This window comes from Sapajus apella, unplaced genomic scaffold, assembly GCF_009761245.1.
Source record: "Sapajus apella isolate SASKATOON/1434 unplaced genomic scaffold, GSC_monkey_1.0 scaffold21, whole genome shotgun sequence".
NCBI classification, from domain to species: domain Eukaryota; kingdom Metazoa; phylum Chordata; class Mammalia; order Primates; family Cebidae; genus Sapajus; species Sapajus apella.
Genome location: NW_022436961.1, coordinates 6,363,743 through 6,383,791, shown reverse-complemented (window position 1 = coordinate 6,383,791; position 20,049 = coordinate 6,363,743).

Genomic DNA, 20,049 nt, shown 5'->3' with positions numbered 1-20,049 from the left:
TGTTTACCCCCCGGAATTTATCTTTTTTTTTTCTTTTGAGACATTGTCTCACTTTGTCACCCAGTCTGGAGTGCAGTGGCACAATCATGGCTCACCGCAGCGTCGACTTCCCCTGGCTCAGATAATCATTCCACTTCAGTCTCAGAGTAGCTGGTACTACAGGTGTGCACCACCACATCTAACTAAATTTTTTTGTATTTTTTGTAGAGCTGGAGTTTCACCATGTTGCCCAGGCTGGTCTCGAACTCCCGGGCTCAAGAAATCCACACCTCTCAGCCTTCCAAAATGCTGGGATTACAGATGTGAGCCGCCATACCCAGCTGTATTTAGCATTTTTTATGCTCTTCATCCTTCCTGAAGATCCACTTTTGCATCTGATATCATTTCCCTGAAGCCTAAAGAAACTTCTTTAGCATTTGTTGTAGTGTGGGTCTGATGAACTCAGCTAGTTTTCTTTTATCTAAAAATGTTTCTATTTTACTTATATTCTTAAATAAGATTTTCACTTGGATATAAATTCTGGGTGAACAGTCTTTTTCTTCTTTTATAATTTTGAAGGTGGTCTTTTATTATTTTCTGTCCTCCCTTGATTCATTGTCTTCCTGTATATATTGTGTCATTTCTCTTGAGATTTTCTTTTCATCTTTCAGGTTTTCAGCAGTTTGACTATGATGTGCCAAAAATGGTTTTCTTCATATTTATCCTGCTTGGGGCTTGCTAAGATTCTTGAATGTGTAAATTTATGCCCTTCTTTAACTTTGGGAAATCAGTGAAGACTATTCTCTTCTTGGTCAATATTTTTCATTTTTCATATTTTTTATATTTTATATTTTCATATTTTTCAGTATACTGTAGCTCATTATTTCTTCAAATTATATTTTCCTACTCCATTCTCTCTCTTGTTTCGGAACTCTGATTAAATGTATGTTAAACATTTCTACTTCGTCTCACACGTATCTGAGATTCTATTCATTTATTTGTTTGGGCTTTGGTTTTTGTTGTTGTTTTTTTGTCATTCTATCCTTAGGATTGGATACTTTTTATTGCTCTATCTTCAAGTTTACTGAATCTTTCTCTCTCATCTCCATTCTGCTTTAAAATCCATTCAGTGACTTTTTACTTCAGATATTCTATTTATCAGCTCTATTTGGTGGCTTTTTGGTAGTGTCTCTACTGAGATTTTTAAAAATTTATGTCAGTTGCATTTTCTCTGATGTTAATGCATATATATAATAACTACTTTGAAATCTTATCTACTTATTCCAACATTTGGACCAAGTAGGGATCAGTCTTCACTGAGAGTGTTTTCTCTTGAAAATAGCGCACATTTTCTTTCTTTTTTTTTTTTTTTAATTCTTTTTTCTTTTTTTTTTTTTTTTTTCTTTTTCTTTTTCTTTTTTTTTTATTGCATTTTAGGTTTTGGGGTACATGTGAAGAACATGCAAGATTGTTGCATAGGTACACACATGGCAGTGTGATTTGCTGCCTTCCTCCCCATCACCTATATCTGGCATTTCTCCCCTGCTATCTCTCCCCAACTCCCCACCCCCTGCTGTGCCTCCCCCGTTTCCCCCCAACAGACCCCAGTGTGTGATGCTCCCCTCCCTGTGTCCATGTGTTCTCATTGTTCAATAGCCGCCTATGAGTGAGAACATGCGGTGTTTGATTTTCTGCTCTTGTGTCAGTTTGCTGAGAATGATGGTTTCCAGGTTCAATCATGTCCCTACAAAGGACACAAACTCATCATTTTTGATGGCTGCATAATATTCCATGGTGTATATGTGCCACATTTTCCCTGTCCAGTCTATCATCGATGGGCATTTGGGTTGGTTCCAGGTCTTTGCTGAAAATAGCTCACATTTTCCTGGATCTTTCTGCGTTAAATATTTTTTGGTTTATGTTCTGGACATCATGAATGTTGTGTTGTTTTTACTTCAAATTCTGTTATGTTCCACAGAAGAGTGTTGAGTTGTTGTTGCTGCTGTTGTTGCTATAGTAGGTAATTAATCTGGTTAGACTCAAATTGCAAACTGTTTCGGGTATCAACTCAAATCTCAGTTCAATTCTTCTATCTTTAGTTCAGCTTCTTGGATTCTACTCCATACATGGTTGATTCAGGGTCGACCAGAGATTTGGGTGAAGTTTATACTTAGCAGCTGTGGTTGCCCAAATCTCTCATCTGGTTCTTCAAGCCAGAAAGACGGCAGGTTTTCTACACAAGTTTTTAACTGCCCTATGTGGTGCTGACTGCAGCCACAGGCCTTAGTAAGTAAAAAATTTATCCCATGCTCTTCCTTCTTCTACATGTCAATATCACTGGAATCTGCTCACCTTTGTTCACTCTCCAGTGCCTTTGAGTAGCTGGTCTTTTACATTTGTTTCCTAGAATTTATAGTTTATTGCCTGTTTGTAGCGGGTTGGTCTGATAGGAGTCTGCTTAACCATACAGAAATTGAATTCTCTCAATATATTTTGGGATGGGGCCAAAAAAAAAAAAAGCCAGCTATTCCAGCAAGACCTCTTCTCATAATTCCTTGTCCTACTGCATTTCACAAAATGTTCAAAGGTGAAAGAGGTGTGTGTGTGGTAGGGATGCAAAAGGACAGAATCTGACTATAAATTCAGACATTACTGGACCTTTAACACAGATCATTGCAACATCTTTAGCACATCAAGAAGCACTTACTGAGTGTCCACTATGTGCCAATCAGAGCTCTTAGTGGCCAGTACATGTCAAAGCTCTTCCAGCTTAATATGAATATATAGATTGTCCTATACCACCTAAGGCACAATTAATAGTAATAGCTACTATTTTGAACGCCAAATGTGTGCCATGTGCTGACTCTAATCATCACAACAATTCAGCATTTTTGTCATCTCTATTTCACATAAGCAGCGTTATGAAGTGGAAAATAACCAGGTGTTGTAATCAGACAGACCTGGGTTAAGACCTGAGCCTTGACATTAGCTAAATGACCACATCCTAAGGCAAATCACTAATGTCTCTGAGCCTCAGTTACCTTACCTGTAAACTGAGCATCCAAAGTTGCTATAATGTTAAGAAATAACAGGAATATAACACCTAATAGAGAACCTCACTCGGAATGGCTACTGTTATTTTTATGGCTTAATAACTTAAGATTAAGAATGTTTAAATAACTTGCTCATGATCAGGAAGCTATGTTGCCACCTAATAAGTGTCAAAACTGGGTTTCGACCCACGTCTATGAACTTTCTTTACAGCTGGATACATTATCTTCATAATTGCCACCAATTATTGAGCAGCTATTCATATTATGTTCAACAACTATACTAAGTGATTTACATGCCTGCAGCTAACCTTGAAACTAACCAAAAAATTAAAAATGCAAGACCCTCAGATCAGGCAAATTTTCCCCTCTTGGAATCATCAGAAATGTAGGTCTTTAAGATAATTCTTAATATCCCAGAGTTAATGTCTCCCCTTGGGGGAAGCAATGTTATTGATGGAGGTACTGTCTACCCCAAAATACCCCAACCAGAGAAGGATCCCCCAAATGCCCCAGCCAGAGAAGGATATGCTATCTACCCCCAAATACCCCAGGCAGTGAAGGATATGCTATCTACCCCAAAATACCCTAGGCGAAGAAGGATACACTGGCTGTTCTGGAGAGGCTCCATAGATGGCCACCTGGTATCCACTTTAGTTGAGAACACATTGGGATGCTCAGATGAGGTTGGAGAGAGAATGAAGTTTTCACAGAGGACTATTTAAGCCTTACCAAGCCAATAGAGACAACAGCCTTCTGTTTCTTTCTGTGCATAGGGGAAAGTCAAACTGGGTATTATTCACACATTTTACATCTTGCATTTCAATCAAGTCCCAATTTATAATACAGCTTCCTTTGTCAACCCCGTCATCAGTGGGTTCAAGATTCTTGAGACGTAGATACAGACCTTCCACACCCACGTAGTTATTTAAAGTGATCATTGCATTCGCTTAAGAGCAATTACCTAGTCTGTTGGCCAGATTTCATCTCTCTTCTGTATAATGTATTTTATTGTTTCTGTTTATTACTTCATATTGTTGACTTACATGTTGGCGTAACATCTCAGTAATGTTCTCAGAGCTACTGGTACATCTATTTGTACATTTATTTGTTCAACAAATAATTATCAAACACCTGTGGGTATCAGACACAGAAGCTAGAGATATGCATAGTTATATTTCATGTTCCCTGTCAGGCCTGACAGAGTAGACATGGCTATGGCTCTGAACTCAAGAGATCTGGACTCATCCTCTGGCTTCTTTATTGATTGAGCCAAGGACTTTGGTTACATCTCTTAACTTTACTGAGCCTCAGCTTTTATACCTGTAAAGTGGAAATAATTCATCTGACATTTCCGACAGGGTCTCATGAGGATCAATAAAGTTATGTAAGTAAAGGCATTGCAATTATAAAACAGTATATAAATGTGAGCTATCATTATTACAATTAAGTATTATATATCATTTGTGTTTATTACTGTTTCTTTCACTATACATTTTTTTTAAAATTTGTGAACGGAATCTGCTATTGTTGTAATATGTAATCCACACATCATTATACAAAGACTTTGCATAAAGTAATAGTGGGTAAAGAAATAAAGGAACTATTTGAAGGTAGCATGTTTTTTCCAAATATTTTTACATATCTCAATTCATCAAATAAAGAAAGCAACCCGGCCTTCTTGGACCTTATGATACAGTTGCAAATACAGATCCTCACCATTGAATTATTGGCTTGATTGGTGTTAGTAAAGAAGAATTATAAGGAGCTGTAGGAGCACAGACCAAGGAGACAGCCCTAGCAGGAAGGAGAAGGTCTCATTAAGAAACTCATCCCTAAGCTGAACTCTGAAGGATAAATAGTATTTAACAAGCAAGAGAGGGAGATAAGAAGAATACTCCAACAGAGAGAGTAGTATGTTTGACAGACCAGAATCAAGTGCTAACATTGCTGATTTTAGGAAGTGCAGTAAACCTATAGTGTTAGGATTGAAGTGAACCAAGGTCAGGGAGGCGTGAGATAACCCTGGGGAGACTGGCAGAGGTCAGATCATGCGAGGTCCTCTAGAGCACATGAAGAATCTGGTGTTAAAGAAAAGCCACTGAAGGATTTGAAGCAGGAGGAATATGATCACATTTCCATTTTTATGACAGATCTTTGACAATGAAATGCAAAATAGATCTGAAGAGACAACAGTAAGTGCAGGAAGGTCAGTTAAGAACCTTTGCTACGATCCAAAAAAAAGTAATGATATCTTGGACTAAGCTGGTAACAACAAAGTAGAGAGACGTATGTGAATCTACAAATATTTATGGCCAGGTGCAATGGCACACACCTGTAATCCCAGCACTTTGGGGGGTCAAGGCCAGAGGATCACTTGAGTCCAGAAGTTTGAGGCTGCAGTGAGCCGTGATCACACCACTGCACTCCAGCCTGGGTGACAGAGTGAATCCTTGTCTCAAAAAAATAAACAAATAAAATAAAATATTTAAGAGGTATAAGTGACTAGGGCTGGAGAAAGATTGTACATGCAGAAGTGAGGGGAAGGGAGAACTCTAGAATGATTCCAGGTTTCTGGTTTGAGCGACTGGGTATATAATGAGGATACTTACTGAGAGTATGACTGAACTGTAGACGCAGCAGGTTTGAGGGGGAAAATAATGAGGGGAGTCTTGGAGATGTTAAGTGTGAGGTGCCGGTGGCAGAGAGAGCTAATTGTCCTCCCAATAATCGTTCTGACGAGCTGGGTGTTGTATGTGCTGTAGACACTCAGCTCTCCTGACTCTCTCTCTCCAACTTTCTATCAGGCAGCACCACACGGCTGCTTTGCAATACCAAAGAAAATACATGATGCAATGGCTCAAATAAGACTGAAGTTTATTTCTTTTGTACAGCATAGTGCTGAATTTCTGGGCATTCCAGGGAGGGCAGGTGAGAAGGTGCAAAGAACCTTTGTCTGACAGGCCAATTGGACAAACTTTGTCCCTATCATTTTAATAGATTTATTTAATTTCTTACTATTCTATCACTGGGTTGATAAAGCCTAGGGCCTCCTATTTTTCATTTTCACAATAGAACATCCCAGGTTTTAACCGACTACTCAGTCACCCAGGTAATACCACATTGTCTAACTTAGCTAGTAACTAGGATCACTTTCTATTTTTTTGAGACAAAGTCTCACTTTGTCACCCAGGCTGGAGTGCAATGGCATGATCTCGGCTCACCGCAGCCTCTGCGGTTCAAGTGATTCTCCCACTTCAGTTTCCCAAGTAGCTGGGATTTTAGGCACCCAACATCATGCTTGGCTAATTTTCGTATTTTTTGGTTAACATGGGGTTTCAGCATGTTGGCCAGGCTGATCTCAAACTCCTGACCTTAGATGATCCACCCACCTCAGCCTCCCAAAGTGCTTGGATTACAAGTGTGAGCCACCATCCCCAGCCTAATGGGTCACCTTAAGAGTAAGTGGGTTGCCTTCAGCTTCCTCTCCCACTTTGTACGTGCTGGAAACACAGTGCATTCAAGACAATTTTGTCCATGTGGAAAAGGATAATACTTTAAATGGTGAAGTCATAAGATAGGGAAAAAAAAAAAAAACGAAATCCCTGGACCATTTCACAGACCCACTTGACTTCCCTGGAAAGCCTAGGAATTTTGGGCTACGGTGTGAAAGAAAAATAAACTTCAGTCTTAATTTGAACCAGTGTACTGTGTATTCTCTTTGGTACAGTAAAGTAGCCAAGAAGAACTGCCTAGTAGAATGTTGGAAGAAAGGCTCAAGAGAGTTGGAGAGTCTGCAGCCTTCAAAAGGCCATTGAAGTCGTGGCACATAGACAGATCGTCTGGACAAGGGGGGAAATAGAGAAAGGAGAGACTTGGTCAAAGGACTCCAACAAGGTGTCGGGGACCAAACCCCAAACTATCAAAACAAACTGACAAGTGAACAAAAAGGTGAGCAGACCCCAGGAGAAGGTAATGTTCCAGAAGAGAGTGATCACATGCTAGGGAGGGGGCCCCCAAGATAAGCATCTGTAAGATTTGGTGTCTTGCAGCTCATTGGTGACCTTGGGGAGCAATTTCAGAGGCATCAATAAAGGACCGAAGCCACACCCAAGTGGACTGCAAGGTACCTGCTGTGACGACTATGACACGGTCATTCAGAAAGCGTGGCTGGAAAGAGACAGAAGAGGTAGTAAATCTAGAGATTACGGGGGCAGCATTGTGTTTAAGACGGGAGCAGTTTGGCCACATTTAAGTCCTAATGAGAAAGAAGAGCGTGTATGTAATCTGTAGTTCCAGATCACAAGGCGACGAGAAAGAATGGGATCATCCAGAACAAAGTGGAGGAATTGACCCCAGAGAGAGGGTAAAAAAAGATCACTTCTGTCTTAACAGAGGGGAAGGCGTTTATCCAACTACCTATCCACTCCTCTAACCTGAGTCCAGATTAACAACCCCTTTCTTTAACTTTTATTTTAGCTTCAGGAATACACATGCACATTGATTATATGGGTAAATTGCATGCCACAGCAGGTTGATGTACAATTACTTCTGTCACCTAGGTAATAAGCAGAGAACCCAATAGGCCTTTTTCAGTCCAAAGCCTCCTCCCACCTTCCACCCTACAGCAGGCCCCAGTGTCTGTCATTCTCTACTTTGTGTCCATGTATACTCAATGTTCAGCTCCCACTTATAAGTGAGAACATGCAAAATTTGGTTTTCTGCTCTTGTGTTAGTTCTCTTAAGATAATGATCTCCAGCCCCATCCATGTTGCTGCAAAGGACATGATCTCATTCTTTTTTATGGCTGCATAGTATTCCATGGTGTATATATACCACATTTTCTTTATCCAGTCTACCAAGGACAGGCATTTAGGTTGATTCTGTGTCTTTGCTATTGTGAAATAGTGCTGTGATGAACATACATGCATGCATGTGTCTTTACGGTAGAGCTATTCATATTCTTTTGAGTATATACCCAGTAATGGGATTGCTGAGTTGAATGGTAATTCTGTTTTAAGTTCTTTGAGAAATTGCCAAACTGCTTTGCACAATGGCTGAACTAATTTACATTCCCACCAGCCATGTATAAGCGACATTTTTTTTAATCATCACTTTAGACAAGCTAGTTACCAAATCAGTCAAGTGGGACTAACAAGAGTTTTTGAACAAACATTTGTAATAGTAAACTCTTTCTTACAAAATTTTGAAAACAACCTAATCAGTGGATGCTGGATGCTGACACTGTCCATTTTATTTTATTATCTATACTAATGTGTATATGCAAAATGCATGCCATTCCCAATTCAACATTTAGATTAAGAGCCCCCTGAAGGCAAGAATTTGATAATTTTTATTTGATTCCTGAGTACTTCATAGGTGCTTAATAAATATTTCAGGATTCGGTTAAGTTGAAACTAGAGACTTTACAAAGCAATTATTTTTCTCTACCAAAGAATTCATCACTGGGTACCTTCAAATAGTCAGCAACCCTGTTGCATTTAAAATTTAGTATAAATTTACATTCAAATTTGGGATATAAACTTAGCATTTTGAATTATTAACATGTGAATTCTATGAATTATTACCATAGACTCTAGCCACTCCAGTGTTTTAGGGGCATATCTTTTAAGCAAAATCAAGAACCCAGAGCCTTTCTAGTTAGTGAGAAGAGGTATAGCTATTGAAAAAGATAGCAGTCAAAGAAATATTTCTGAAATTTCCAAAGCTAGGGATGGAGGGAAGATGCAAAGAACCCCAACCTGATCAGCCGGTTGGATAAGCCTTGTCCCTGTGCCTCAAGTAATTTTAATAGATTCTCTTAACTTCTTATCATTCTATCATGGGTTGACAAAGCCCAGGACCCACCTATTTATCTTGCCCCTCGAGTGAGTTTCTTTTTGAGGTCAAGTGATTATGGGAAGGAAATATTCAGCTATGCACGCTCTGGCACCAGTTTTTACTTAAACTCTAAAAATCACCCTGCCATGCCTTTGGTTTCTGAATTATTAGTCTATTCACACTCCTTGCCCCCTGTCAGGAGCTGGAACTAAGACAAACTGACAGTTCCTGGAGAGTCGTGTTTCTCTCTTCTGGGTCACTGCAATTCACTCTCAAGAACACAGCTCGGACGATGTGGTTGATGGGAACCCCAGCCTTTAGTCTTTATCTGCCTTCGGGAACAGAATAGGCAAGTGGCTGGGATCCTTAAAACATCACTTCTAGAGAATCACCATCCAGTCCAGTCCCATCATTTTGTAAACAGGAAGACTCTACCCCAAGATGGTGAAACAGTTTGCCCAGGGTCACACAACCACAGTCAGCAGCAGGCTGAGGCTAGGATCGCAACTCCTGACTCCTGGGACAAGGTTTCCCCTGGAGCTCTCCAAATTAACACATTAACCCCTTTTCAAGTGTTTAGTTCCAGCCATTTCTACCCTTTCTGAGTGGCTCTGGAAGGAGAAGAATGCACACATTCCTATCCACAGGCTCTATGTTTTTCTAACATAAGAATTGAGTTGGGGCAGAATCTATCCCTGAATGACATGTACTTTTCAGTTTTCCATCCTACTATTTTATACAAAAGCCCTCAGGAGGTCACGAAGTCTGGAGAACCCGCCTTAGTGCTCTGCCTTCCTTATGAGCATCTTCACAGCACCCCTACTCCCCTCCTAAAAAAATTATTCCCAACTATCTAACCTGCCTCACTCATTTTCTATTTTGCAAATTCCTCCTCTCAAAGCAAAGCATTTAGGCCTATGAGGTCTCCACAGTTAATCAGGGAAACAGGTTAACCAGGGAGTCAAGACAGTCTTTGAAAGTGGCCTCTATACTTGGAAGCAGGAGAAATATCTCTAGTGTCCCTTTGTGTCTTTCAGGCCCTTTCAAACGTGCATACACACATACATATGCACACACATATAAACAAGCACACATATATGCAAACTCACACTTGAAAACATGTATATACACAAAAACATGCACACATATGCAATGTACACACATGTGCGTGTGCACACTTACACACACACACACACACATGGGACAGCCAAATAAGCCAAAACAAAACCAAACAAAAAAAGGCCCACGCAGGAGAGGAAAAAATGTCCCCTTTATATCTGCAGGCTGCCTCCAGCGAAAGCATTCCTAAATACGATAGGTTAAATATATTGCTGCCATTACACTCTACAAGAAACACATTCCATAAAAATGAAGGTGCTGTAAATTATACAAATATGATGCTAACAAGCCAGGAAACGCACCACTAATGAGGTCAGCTACAGAACTCCCGCAGCGCTGCAAATCATATGCCAATCCTGCATATGAGGTATAAGAACAGCATTGGGTCAGCATTTTCTGAGTGTGTTTGCAACCTGCTGTTTGGTGTATGGTTACACAGGTAGATAAAAAGCCTCCGCTTCTCCCCCCAATGGCACCCCCACAACTTTGTTTATGTGTCAAATATTCAAGTCACCAGACGAGCACACTCTGCATTAATGTACCTGACTATTATGCCCATTGTTCTTCTGCCCAGAGTAGAGAATTAGTCACTCAGATGTGTAAATATTGGTTACAGTTTTGAAGCATGCAAGCTTTGTGTTCCTATCAGCCCCATTCCTGGAGGAATTATGCATGCTGTTGGCACCGGGTTTTGTACACACTGTATTTGCTAAAGCTCTAAAAATCAAATAAACATGTTCTCGGCTCCTGAATTATTAGTCCATTCACCATCTTTCCCCATTAGGGGGGGAAACAATAAACACACCGAAATATGGCATTTAGGAACTGCAACAAGATTTCTGCTTGGCATTTACAAGTTGGAGAACAATCGAAACACCCTTCCCCTGCCTTTGTCACGCAGCCTTCAGCACTGAGAGCCGAGACAGCTTTGAAGTCGCTCCTGACCTCTTAGCGAATGAGATCTTCACCTAGAGACGATGTGCAGGCCCCATTTCCAGACAGGTGTCAGGCATGGGGTGTGATCCTGCTCCCAGGGATGAGGCAGGGAGAGACTCAAAAATCTAGGCATTACCACCTGGGCAATACAACAAGACCCCATCTCTACAAAAAGAATTTAAGAACAGTATTGGCCAGGAGTGGTGGTCCATGCATGCAGTCCCAGCTACTCAAGAAGCTAAGGCAGGATTGTTTGAGCCCAGGAGTTCAAATCTTCGGTGAGTTATGACCATGCCACTGCCATCCAGCCTGGGTAACAGAGCAGACTTTGTCTCTTTTAAAAAAATGGAAAAAAAAAAAAATCTAGGCATCAAAGAAACCCATTCCCCCAAATTCAGAGGCTAGAGCCACATCTACTAAGAGCAGCCTGACTTCCTTCTCTTAGACTTCTCTAAGTCTGTACTCCCTGCCCAAGGTTGCGATTAGCAAAGTCACATGATACAGTGTAAGGGGCATTGTTTGAAATGGTTAGATTCACCCCATATACCAAAGAACCCCCAGACTGGCAACTATTTGGAAGAAAAGAGGGCTGCCAACTTCGTGGGCCAATCCCATTGTTTCTTGGCACATTTTTTCCCAATACTAAGATCCAGGGCAGTTAAGGTTTAAAGCCATTGAGGGCGAGTGAATAGAAAAATTGAGAAGTTTATAGTGAGATGCTCAAAAGGATACAAGCGAACATTTAGCAGATAAATACGATCACAAAAATATCTCCTACCACCCCCAAAGCTAAACAAGGTATTTATGGTAGAGCTTAAGTTTACAGCCAACATCAGGGGCGGGGAGTGGGTATTTTCCTGAAATGCCTGGCCTAGCCCTAGTCTCAGACACCTGTTTATACTCCATCTCAAAGGTTTTATTGAGTCTGCATTCTCCCCAGTCTAGGGGCCCTGCCGTGGATCTATTTGTATACACACATCACAGGTTTTGGAAATAGCTTCAGCACATAAATGCCATTATTTCCAACACAGTTGGTGTAAACCATATTTACTACCCAAACACTCAGCTAAAAATTGAGCTGCAAAGAAAACAGTTGCAGCCGCAGCAACAACAACAACAACAAAGAAATCAGTGACAGCTACAAACCACAGCCACAAATCAAACACATTTGTCAAGTGGCCTTAAGGTGGAAAGCACGAAACAAAGGCATCGCAAGATGGCAGGCGGCGGCGGTGATGCGCCACACGTTGGAAGGAAAATTGGATTAGTAATTTCCTACTCTAAATTAAATACAGACTGTGTGTGGGGAGCACACAGGGATACCAAAAGGAGTGGGATCGATGCAGAAGAAGAAGGACACACTAAGAGAAGCATTAGTTTTTCTCACTGCCATAAAACCTCAATGGTCTCTGTGATCACCAACAAGGAATTCTCAGAGTCTATACAGGGAATGCTGCGACCATCACTGACATTCAACATCCAGCATAGTCCAAACAAGAGGGGACATCCAATGGGCAGCATCGCTGCAAGTCAAGGCTCCCCTGCTGCCCTGGAAGCGGGAATTGTCTTGCTTGTTACTCCAATGAAGAAAGAGAAGGCCAAAACATCAAAGCCACACCCACACCCTGAGTGGGAATTTTCATTCATTCATTTTTTTCTGACAAGCATTCACTAAGCACCTGTTTGGTAAATAGTAAAAATGATGTGTTTGACACTGTAAAAGACAGAAGTATAGGTAAGACCTTATAGTCTAACAAAGAAATAGAAAGATTCATAAGCTCAGCACAGTGACCCACACCTGTAGCCCCAGCATTTCGGAAGGCCAAGGTGGGAGAATGGTTTGAGTCCAAGATTCAAGACCAGCCTGGGCAACATGCTGGTTGCCCATCTCTACCAAATACAAAATAATTAGCCAAGTCTGGTGGCATGCACCTGTAGTCCCAGCCACTTGGGAGGCTGAGGTGGGAGGATCACGAGCCCAGGAGGTCAAGGCTACAGTGAGTTGTGATGAGGTCACTGCACTCCAGCCTGATCAACAGAGTAAAACCCTATCCCGAAAAATAAAGTAATTATATTAAATTAAAATAAAGATAAATTATTTTAAGAATAAAAAGAAATGTTAATAAGAAAATGATGGCTAAGTAGAAAAAATGATAATAGCTTTTTTTTAAATGTCCAAAAAGCAGTATAAGATTGACAACCCAGGGAGAGAATGATATGAGCTGCAAGTCGTGACTGAGTCCCAGGTAAAGAGAGAGCACTATAGGCTGGGGCAATCCAGGAAGGCTTCAGGAGGAAGTGGACTTTGAAAGCAGGTAGAACTGAGCTGGGCAGAATAGAGTCAGGAGGAGTAGACTCAGTTCAGGAGAATTATAGGTGCGAAGGGCCAGGAGATGGGAACAAACATAGCCTGTTTGGGAAGTCTAAAGTGACTGTTTCGAAGGATGTGCAGATTTGTAACGGGGACTAGAGGCAGATAACGTTGGAAGGGTTGCTTGTTTCCGCTGAACATTAACCAAGCTAATAACGTTGGAGATTTGATCATAGTTGAAAATTACCTGTAATGAACACAAGGCAGCCTTCAGTAGAAGATAACACTTATTCTTGTATTCCTCCTATGTTTTAGCAGAGGGTGAGGGAGTCACTGCAGAAGCAGGTACAGGACTGTGTGCAGGAGGACGGAGGCGGCTGTCTCCAGCCTGTGCGAGTCCGTCGTGAACACATGAGCCCTGGGGTCTTTCACGCCACCGCCCTCCTGGAAAGCACTAAGCCAGCATAGTATCCTTCCCAACCACCTCTGCTTCCTCCCAGGCAAAATATGTGTACAGGAGAGGGCAGGTGGGGGCCAGTGGAAGAGGGAGACAGAGAGATACGGTTCTTCCAGGCCCGGCAGAAGGTACTTGAACTCGGTGGGAAGGTCAGCTGTTTGTAACGGGAATGAGTTGAAAATCGCCATCACCTAGAGCAGACAAAGTGTGAAATACGCATTTTTCTCTTTCATTTTACACCATTTTTATGAGACCTCTGTGTAGATGCAGCAAGCAAGCCCTTGGCTTGAGCCCTGCAGGGTTGGCAGATTTATTACTGAAGAAGAAAAAAAATGAAAACAGTTCGGCTGTCTGGCCAGGTAGAAGGGATTATCTTCACTTGAAAGAAAAAAAAGGCAAAAAAAGACGCCAGGGTGGTGTGAAGGGCCCTTGCCCTGCCCAAAGCTGTGCGCCCTCCACTGCAGCTAAAATCCACCACTAATTCTTCAAATGGCTCTTATTTCTACCTACAGCCCGGCTACGAGAACCAAACTGCCTCTCCTGCAAGCCCTTCACGGGCTCTCTTTGTATCAACCCTCTCGGTACCTGTCCTCACATGGTGGAGTTGCCAGCCTCATGCGATGTTGATTCTTCTGTCAGCACCAAGAGGGTGGGCCCAGACCCAGAAAATGCCTCCCAGCTGGGGCACCTGGCGGGACCTGGGTCTGGAGCGGCAAAGAACCATGAGTTCCAGCCCCTGGAGAGGCCTCCAGTCAAGAACTTGGGGCTCCTCCTCAGTCTTTTTCTGGGGCCCTTCCCCACCCAGGGCTCAGCCCAGAATCAGCTCAGCCTTGGGTCAAGTGCCCCACCTTATTTTCAGAAATGCTAAGACTCTCAGAGCACCAAAAATGGCTGTTAACAATCTAGAAAACACCCTTTCACTCACATTATTGAAGGTGACTTCAACCAACTTTTCATTTTAACAAACTTAATTCTTACCATGTGCCAGGTACCATGCTAGGTACCAGGCATAGAAAGGGCTCTCACAGACCAGTGGGCTGGTGCCTTAGTCCTCGGACAGCTGTAACAAAATACCTTAGACTGGGTGCCTTATGAATAACAGAAATGTACTTCTCACAGTTTGGAGGCTGTGAAGTCCAAGATCAAGGTGTGGGCAGATTCAGTGTCTACCAAGGTTTCCCACTGCTTCGTAGATGGTACCTTCTTTCCGTCTTCACACAGCAGGAGGGGCAGAAGGGCTTCTTCCAGCCTCTTCTATAAGGACATTGATCTTTCCAAAAAATCCTCACCTCCTAATACTATTGTACTGGGATTAGGTGTCAACATACAAATTTCGGGAGGGGAGAGGGGACACAAACATTCAGCCACTCCCAGCCCCCACTCAGGTAGATGTGATTTTCCTGCCCATTGGATAGTTGAAGAAACTGGGGCTAAAGGAAATTAAGTACTAGCTCAAAGCCACAGAGACATCATGGGGAAAATTTACACCTTGGAGCCAGCCTGGCTGGTCTGAATCCACAACCTGTCTTCAGTTTCCCTCTCTCTTCTTCAGAGTTCTCTAGAGCCCTGCTTCCTGTCCTCCCTTCCCTTATCCAGCCATCCTTGGAAGACACTTTTCCAACAATTCTCTTCTCCCAGGAGCTCTGTTGCTGCTACCTTGATCAAAGGCCACACTCACCCAGAGGAAAAGAGATAGAGAAGAGAAAAGATGCTTCCTGCATCCCAGAACCTGAGCCTGTCGCCTTGTCCCTGGCTCTTACTGCTCACCTTTTCTGGTCATGGAGAACTGGTTGGCTCTCCCCACCTCTGACTATACTTCCCAGTCCCCCAATGCTTGTCTGCCCCCTAGAAACCGAGATGCTGAAGTGTCAGCTGGGGTCCCTTTTCCAAGACCATTGCAGACAAGGGAGGCTCAATCCCTCACCCTCCCTCTCAACCATCGGCCTCACTCCCAGCACCAGCCGCTTCAGCACCACTGTCCCGCCGGACTGTACCACCTTGCCCCACACCCCTCCCCTCTCTCCAACCCCCAAAGAAGTGAGGGATGAGTGTTTGCAAAGTGCTGTAAGGAGGAAAGGAGCCAAGTATTTCCCATCCACAAGAAGAAAGCAATTTTAATTGAAAAACGGAATCACAGATTACATGCAAATCTTTGTTGGCAAATTTCAATTACCGCCAAATTAAATGCATAGCTAAGCTAAGCATCTTCGGGACACTCCATTTAATGTTTTCCCGGGATGTGTCCACTGCAATCAGAAGCAGCATGATAGGTGTCCTCCTGCAGAATGAGCCCCCAGGGAAGCACTCCAGGATGCTCAGGCTCTAGCTGCTTGGCACCCACATTTGGACCTTCAACAAGGTTATCTCAGCTGGGAAGTCGCCCAGGAGGGAGGAAAAGAGAAAGGTTCTTCCTGGCTTTACCCCTCCAGCCTCCAGTCCTTCAAAAAAAAGCAGACACCAGCAAGGGGGAAAAAAAGGAGGTATTCTAATAGCAATAATACTAACATTTACCTGCCAAAAAATGGCCTTGTCTTTGGCTATTGATTTACAAATGAGAAGACTGAGGCTAGAGCAGACCTTAAGCAAGCTCAGGCAGCTTGGTGCAGGGCCAGGACAGGAACACAGGTTACCCATGCCCAGAACAGGATTTTGTTCCTACATCACCCAGCTAACCATAAAGAACAGGGTGCACGATCTGCTGGGGCCTGGGGATGATGATGCTGTTTTTATTCGGCTCTTTCTCACTTCACTCTCATACTCTACTTTGTATTGGCAACTGTGTCAGGCACTTTGTTCCCTGCCACATGTCACTCCATACAGGTCAACACACATATACTGGGTGCTTCAACACATCAGGCACGGTGCTAGGCACTGGGACTATAAGACTAGAAACCCAACTACTCATGCGTCCCACACGGCTGTAGGTCATATCCTGCAAGCACTGCATCTTGCTGTGAGAGTGAGCATAACAATCACCACACCTGAGACTTTGGTTTTCAGATGGTCTCTCCAAGCAGACTGTAAATGCCTTAAGGAGAGAACTGTGATCATTGATCTAAGCAACTCTACCCTCTAGGTTCAGCACTCTAGAACCTCCCTTACTGTGTACTCACAGAAAGGAATATATATTGGAAAGAAATCTGTAAGATCATGGTAGTTGTTGCTCAAAAAACATGGGGATGGACATGTGAAGCGTGGCCCTGAAGTAAGTAAGAGGTGCTCCTTGATGCCTTCCATCCAAACAGGAAGTTACCTATCACTACAAGATTGCTTCTATGCTGGCCAATATTCAAGACTCTAGAACACAGAGTGTCCAACGTCACGCCTGCATTGGCTTAGGGTACCCATGCTCTGGCCTGGTGATGGATCCTAGGACCTTCTGGACACCTGGGTGTAGACAGCATGAGAAGGAGGTGATCTGCAGGCCTGGCCCCAGAGTGGGAAGCCACACTGGGGAGCTGGAGCAGTTGCTCTGTCCAGGGCCCCCATCCTCAGTCTGATGAGATAAGCCAGGAAGAGTCTGACAGGCCAGGCTCCTGGAGAGAAAGAAAGTCCCCCTTGACAGGGCCTGGGGCTGCCCATCTAGAGCCGCCTCTCACTCTGACTCCACCTCTGCAGAGCATGTGGGTTCTCGTGGCCTTATCTGCCAGATGGCTCCCGGAGGGGGTGATTTATTAGGTGCAGAAAGCTCGCTGATAAATTTTACTGCAAGTCCCCAGCAGAAGACTGGGGTTAGCAACAGCCCAGCACAGGCAGCTCTAATGGAAAGTGCCGTCACCAAAGAGCAAAGCATTATTTATGACTGTCTGTAATGCCGTTCGGGGGAAATTCATCATCGCCTCCCTGCTCCGTGCATGCAGGGACAGCAGCACTGGGGAGTGGCGGGGAGAGCACAGGACAGGTGGGGAACAGTCAGAGCTTCTCTGGGAATCTACCAGTGGAGAGCAAGGCCATATTTTCCCTGGGTGACCCAACTCCCCTTGTCAAGCACCGACCTGCAATTCCCTTCACCTCCCCACTTTTTTTTCCCTACACTATTCTCAACCCTCGCCCCCAAAACATGGTTTTGCCACCAAAACACAGAGAAAAGAGAAAAAGAGTAGTGTTTCCCTGTTCTGTACTGGAGTGCAGATTCTTGCACGTCAGCACGGGCGAAGGCAGTCCTGCCAGGAAGCAGAGATCTAGACCAAATGACCACCCAGTCCCCGTTAAGCTCAGAGCAAGAAAGGGGATGTTCTCCCAATTTGCAGTGGCTAAAGAAAGCAAGACAGTGACCCAGCTATGTTCACTGGCAGTCAGAGGCAAGGAGATCACAAGGCTGGAGTCCCTACTGGGCCATGAAGCTTGTCCCCTGCCCCATCAGCTGGATGGAGACATTTGAGGGGTCGCCCTGTCCTAGCCCACCTCACTCTCACCATGTCAACAGGTGAGGTCCCAATTCCTGTCCTTTTTTTCCAGCACATATAGAGTAGTCATGGATTGCTATCTGTCTTACATTGGAATTATTTATGTCTAAGTCTGTCTTTATTATCAAATTAAGTGCTCCTTGAGGGCAGGGTCTGTATCTTACGACTCATTTTTATATTCATCTCAGCAGTAAGCAAAGCTCTTGCATGCTCATGGTAGCCTTGATAAATGCTTGATAATAAAATTTCACTGACAGAGTTAGGATCTCCTGGGGCTGTGGCCCCATGTGTTTGTAGTCATCTGTCACCACGCTGGTATTCACAGCAATTTAAAGGAAAGCTCACCCCACCCACCCGTCAATCAGCATGGTATAATGGAAAGATCACTGGATTAAGAGTCAGGAGAGATGGGTTCTAGTGTTCAGTAACCCAGAATTTTTTTAATACATAACATGGGCCAAGTCAGATTTTACCACTAGCACATGATTAAATGTGGGCAGCTCGGTTTACTCCTGTACGGGTTGGCGTTCTGGGAAATAAAGGATGATAAAATCTGCTCATTCTAACTCACAGGACTTCTATGGAAACATGAGTATGGTGAGAAGCAGATCTGAGTTCCAGAAAGGGAGGAACAACTTGTATCAGATGGCTCTCTATGCCAAGAAACGTGCTAAAGGGCTCTGTGTGCGCCATCTCATTTAAATGCCTTTACAGTAATCCCGTGGGGTAGATTTTATTATTATGCTCACAATATAAATTTGAAATGGGGTGTCAACAGCTTCACTAACTGGCTGGGTATTCTTGAGGTGAGTCATTTGCCCTCTTGGGGCTCCTTATCTCATCTGCGCAATAAAGGAATTGGACGAGATGCCTGGTAAGGTCCCTTCAGGTTCAAATCCCTGTGAATCATCTAGTGATGCCGTTGCCCAAGCAGCCTAGGTTCTGGCCCATGGGAAGGGTGGGGTGAGATGGGTCACCAGCATTTCCAAGAGCAATGAGCCATGTATGAAGTGGGCTACTTAACTTTTTGCTTGAAGATTTCACTCCAACAAGAAATATCAAAAAATTGTGGTACTAGAATCCACTACTGTCTCCCAAGAAGAAAAGTATTTATCAACCTCAGACCAGAAAGGAGGCAGACCAGAGGCTGGGGAATGGTAGGTGTTTCAGGAGCCTGGTCCAAGTTGCCCACCTCTGACCATTCTGACCCGGTGAAGACATTGACAACAGTGCCACTGACGAGGCCCCATCCATCTCATTACCAGCTCCCCAGCTGACATTTTTTCAAGAATCATGACATAGTAGATCAAGAAAATAATTTTATGGCCTCTAGTCCAAAAGATTTGCCTGGAAACTGAGGACTTCTAACTCTCAGGACTTCTGTAGAAACATGAGTATGGTGAGAAGCAGATCTGAGTTCTAGAAAGGGAGGAACAACTTGTATCAGATGGTTCTCCAAGAAATATGCTAAAGGGCTCTGTGTGTGCCATCACACACACAAGTCATTTTGTCTTGGGTAAAATGACTTGCTCAAGGTAACAGAGTTACTGAGTGGCAGAGCTACCAAGAAATCAACCCTCTTGACAACTCATCAGTGCTCTTTTTTTCTTTCTTTCTGTCTTTCTTTTCTTGCTTTCTTGCTTTCTTTCCTTCCTTCTTTCTTTCTTTCTTTTTCTTTCTTTCCTTCTTTCCTTCTTCCTTTCTTTCTCTCTTGATGGAGTTTCACTCTTGTCACCCAGACTGTTGTGCAATGGTGTGATCTTGGATTACTGCAACCTCCGCCTCCCAGGTTAAAGTGATTCCCCTGTCTCAGCCTCCTGAGTAGTTGGGATTACAGGTTCTCACCACCATGCTTCACTTATTTTTGTATTTTTAGTAGAGATGGGATTTCGTCATGTTGGCAAGGCTGGTCTCAGACTCCTGACCTCAGGTGATCCACCTGCCTCGGCC